We start from the raw sequence: 5,233 nt of genomic DNA on the forward strand, positions 1-5,233 counted from the left end.
GACGGGCGGGCGGCAACTTTCCCGCAGGGCCGCGGTGCCCAGGGCCTGGCTTTGGGTGACTTTGACGCGCGCCCGCAGCGCGTCTTGCGGGGCTGCGCGCAAAGGAGGACGGACCGCGGTTCTCGGACCCGGATCCGTGGAGTTGTGGTTAGGACGCTCGCTGTCCGCGCCGCCGCGCGGGTTCCCCTTACACACCCGACGTCTGGAGCCGCAGGGCCCTCTGAACTTGACCGAGGCGCTTGGGTCGATCCCCTTGCCGCGGAGCGGGGACGGGGAACCCCCGGGATAGTGGAGCGCGCCCCCGAAACGTTCAGTCAGGACGGACTTTGTTCTCTTGGTTGCCGCAGAGGAAAGGGAAGGGCGGCTGGCACCGTGAAGCCAGAGTACGGGACGCTGCCATCCTGTTTGGTTTTCCCTGTCAGCTTGCACATGCATGCGGTTGCAGTTTTCCATTTGTTCGAGGACCATTAAAATGTAATCTGGAGCAACATCAGCTTTGCTTCATTGCACATGTATTTGAGGTTCATGATTATTAGCATGCATGTTGTATTTAAAGCGCTTGTAATTACAAAATACGACCAGAAACGCGATTTCTGAAGCGTTCAGCAGAACGAAGTTAATTTTTTATTAAGCAATCTTTCTGGTGGGACATTTTGTGACTTTTTTTTTTAACTGCTTGTCTTCTCAAGCGCGTATTGCCTTGGCTATGTTTTGTTAAAGTATCTGGGCTTAATCTTTAAGGTTAGATATTTAAAAAAAAAAAAAGAAAAGAAAAGAAAGAAAAAAGAAAAGAAAAGAAACCGCGGCAAAAAGTCCAGTAAGTCACAGAGCAGCAGCTTTCCATTTCTCTGATTTGAAATGTTAAGAGTTGGAATTCATGCATTCGTTTATGCTTGAACTAGGAAAAATGTCCAGCTTGTATGGCACAGGTGGTTGAAGATCATCCCTCTCAGCTGCTGCTTATTAAGAGTCATTTGCCATCTTGTCCTTTTCTTACTTACTGAGGACTGTTAGACCTCCCAAGTTTGAGGGCTATCGTTTCGTTCACTTTCTGTCTTAAATTTGTCAGTATTTTTCTGTATGAAAGTGAAAAGTCTTCTTCAGTGTTGCATAAGTGAAGTAATTTTCCCACCCGTCCCATTCCCGATGTGAAAATTCACCTTTCTCTCATTAGCAGAGGTTGGCTGCTTTCTATAGGTTCTTTGAAGACACCAGTGTTGAAAGTTTTGGATTGTTAACCCAAGCTGTTCTTAATTCCAACACAATGCTTCTACATGAAGCTTACCTAACTGGGTTTAAAAAAAGACAAAGCATGACACAAGTGAAGTTGAATATGGAAACTTTAACAGCTTTCAAGTTTTTGGCCCAAATCTAATATTAGGTATCTTGCATTATCTAATATTAAGCTCGTAGGTCACTAAAGTAGCTTTTTTTGAAAGAGGCCTTTGTGTCTTATCGGCCTTTTAGTGGTGGTGCGGATGCCTTAAAATTCACCTAGGTGTCTTGTAAGCATCTCCACTGCAGCATCTTGCTCTTCTGCTATCCACAGTGCCTGGATGTCCCCTGAGTTTCTGAATCTTAAATATTCTGTCCTATTGTTAGACCATTGTCTCTTGATTTGTGGCCCTGAAAAATGCATTCATCATTACAATGTTTAATCCAGTGGCATGCATATAGTAGGTGCTAAATAAATGTTTGCTGAGTTTCTTTCTTTTTTATTGTTAACTGAATGGTGAAACTTTCAGTCACTGGAATTTGATTCCATAAAACCTCCGATATAGGCTTTAAGAATATAGTGTTATTTACAGAGGAGGAGTCAAATTATAAGTAATAAGTCCACAACCACAGAAATAATGGTCCCATGCTTGTGATTCACAAACTGTACATGTTGATACTACATCTCAGTTACACATATTTGAAATTAGACATATTAGGTAATAGGGCAGAGGTAAATGTTAGCCTTTCTTAAATTCAGATTATTTCTTTCTTAAATTCAGATTATTTCTTTAAGGGAATATATTAAATATACTTCGGAAATTTAAAAATACATATTTAGAGAAGAAGATAAACTTCTAGCAATTTCACAAAGTCAAATTATTTACAATTAATTTGAGTTCCTTTTTCATTAATATATCAAGATTCAATTTTAGTGCATTAAAAATTTTTCTCCTTGAAAATAACGGTAAGTTAGCATGTTGAGTGTATCTTAACAATAAATTCAGTGGGGGAAGTTTTTCTATTCCCATAGCATGTGATACACACCAGTTCATCAGAATGCTTGGGAGATTGATAATTAATTGCATTTTCAGATTGATTAAGCAGTGTGCCCCACACTGTAGTGTATCCCACATATGTTCACTGAAGCAATTCTCAGACTGTTAATAGTATTAAAAGAAAAAAGGGTCCATGGTCAAATAAGTTTGAGAAATATTGGCTCAGACTAAGTTTGGCAGATTTCTTCCATGCAGGATTTGTCACAAAGCTGAATTTTCTAAAATACACTTTGAATCCCCAAATGGTGCTTAAAGTGTGCAACATTTCCTAAACTTGTTTGATTATGGGGCCCTTTTATTGAGGTGGATCTGAGGCAGGCCACACATTAAGACATGCTTCCTACATGAAATACTGGTATTCAAAGTACAAGAAATACACTTAGCAGTAAAACTCAGTAAACGTAATTTGCTTGTTAATGATTCTAAAGGTGCCTAAGGCTGGATCATCTTTGTGAACTTATTTAAGTGTGACTAAAAATACTCTGACAGTTGATTGGTTTCAGGAGTTGTGTAGTCTGTGTGGTTGCAGATGGTGAATGCTGTGTTCAGTTTGAACACTTACGGTTTTGTTTTGTTTTGAAGCAGGGTGGGCATTAACTGTAATATTTAAATGTTTTCTTGTCAGTCTTTGGATTTCCTCTGTTTTCCCTTTCCTTAGCTGGGACTTGAATTGCCCTTGAAAGATTTGAGTGTGGGGGCAGGAGTGTCAGAGGAGATCCTGTGCTCACACTTCTTCCCTTTTTGCAAACAACCAAAGCGCTCGTAATGATTGATGCCCTCCCCACCATGTGTCATCAGTCAGCTCTGTGAGGTGGCAATCACATTTGTTTCATTCACTGCTGTATCTACCCTGTCACCCCCAACAGGGTTTCTACAACCATTTGTTGAATCTGAGACTTGGGTGGCCCAGGCTGTAGAGGTGGAAAATCCACCCAGCCCGTATAAAAGGAGAAATAGAATCCAGTTTTAACCAGAGCGGAGGCTGTAGAATTTGGATTTGGTTTTGTGGAAATCTGTGGTTATTGCTGTTTCAGAGCATTTGTACCTAGGGAAGATTCTGTTTCCACCCTGCTGATCACAGATTTCCCTGTAAAGATTTAAGGATTAGTGCAGCTGGATGGGCAGGAATCAACAGGTGATAAATAATAGCGGGGCCCCACACTAACCACTAAACCGAGGGTTACTACCTCCAGTCCTCAGAATCCTTTCGGAAGGACACTCCAAGTTCTCTTTTAGTCTTTGCTTCGTTCATTTTCTTTTCTTCAACCTGCTTTTCTTCTATTCTTTACCACCTTCTCCACTGTCCTCCCTGCTTTTCCTGCCAGCCCACCTTCCTCCACAAAACTGGCCAAACTAACCATCTTAGTATACCAAGTAGATCAATCAAATTTTTGTATTTCCTATAAACTAAAGCAATTTTCTGTTTGTATGTGACCTGTCTGATTTTTTTTCTCCCGCTAGGGGTCATTGATCCTTGGTAGAGTATATGGAAGTGCTGAAAGTTTCCCTCTGAAAGCATGGTTGAGAAAATGAGACCCCACTTTCTGTTTCTGAAATAAGTCACTGTGATTTATCTCTGGAGCTCCTGCGACTTCTGTCATCTCTGTGTTCTTATGCCTTTTGGTATACACAATCTTATTATCTTGCCAAGACTATCTATAGAGATTTTGCTTTTTACATTTTCTTGAATGGCTATTTATGTACTTAAAATACTTTCTATTTGTATTACTTTTTTTCCCCTAGTGCTTAATATTATTACCACCATAACTTCAAGCGTGAGTCTTAAGATGGGTGTTATGAATGTCACAACTCTATCAGCTCAGACCTGCTCTGGGTTGGCCTTGACCTTCTCCCTGCTGAAGTGAGAGTTGAGATAGGGCCTGTTAGTCCCCTCTGGCACAGATGCTCCCTGCGAAGTGGTTTATGACACTGGTTTTCCCTTGGATGGCTTGCCCATTTGGACTGGGTTCTTCAGTAGGGGAGGGTTCCTGAGATGTGAGGCAGATACCTCAGAATAACCTAAAATATCTTAAAAAACAATATTTTTAAAGATTAAAAAAAATGAAAGAACAAAGGGTGAAGTTGTTTAGGACATGAGTAATTTCTTGGTCTTTTCCAAGGTCAGTGACTTCAGCCTGGTTTCTCAATACAGTGAGACAGTGGAAGGCATTGGACTGCAAGTTCTTAGAGTGCAGACTATTCATGTTAATAACATCTACCATTTCTTGGATGCTTTCTATGTTGCAGGCGCTGTGCTGGATGCCTTACAGATGTTATCTCATTTAATCCTTGCAAGACTGTGAGAGGGCTGCTATCACTTCCCTTTGGCAGGCAGGCACCTGAGTTTGGAAACTCATCCAAGGTCATAGGATTAAACTGGGATTCAAATCCATTCATTGTTCCTAGCTCTCATCCCCGGGGTTATTGCTCTCTGTTAACCACCTCTCTCCATTACATCTCCCATTCTCTGGCCCTCTGCTAGGCTACAGATGTTGCAGGTTACCTGAGATTTAAGTAGGTGTCCTGAATCTACATTATTAGGATTTTGTTAAGTCTCGACTTCCTGGGGAACTTGGTTCCAGCCCTACCTCAGGTTCTCATGTTTGTGGAAGTTGCAGCCATATCCAGCCCTGCGCCAGCTAACTTCTGAAATCAGGCATCTCGTCCTCTTCGGTCTCTGAAATGAGTTGGCAGGCATCCCTCTTCCTCCTGCTCAGGCTGCAGGTAACCTTCCTCAGCCAGGAGTTCCCTCGGAGCCAGTTCTTCCCAACATCGACCTTTGCCTGGCTGTACCCCCCGCCCCTCCCGCCGCAGTTGTGCATGTACAGATCCTCCCAGAGTTTTCAAGGCCCAGCTGAAATCTTTCTTGAGCCCCTGACTGTACTCACGCTCTCTTTTCTATGCTCTTGGGACTGTCCCCTGTAGTGCTTGTGGGCCTAGGATTTTTGTCTTTCAGCCTC

General features: G+C 42.2%; 1 protein-coding gene across 1 annotated transcript in view; it reads left to right on the forward strand.

Moving 5' to 3' along the window:
• Positions 1-5,233, forward strand: part of PDE8A (phosphodiesterase 8A) — a 109,870-nt gene that overhangs the window by 925 nt on the left and 103,712 nt on the right. The window lies entirely within an intron of this gene.

The sequence above is a fragment of the Pteropus alecto genome, unplaced genomic scaffold, assembly GCF_000325575.1.
Source record: "Pteropus alecto unplaced genomic scaffold, ASM32557v1 scaffold60, whole genome shotgun sequence".
Classification (NCBI taxonomy): Eukaryota; Metazoa; Chordata; class Mammalia; order Chiroptera; family Pteropodidae; genus Pteropus; species Pteropus alecto.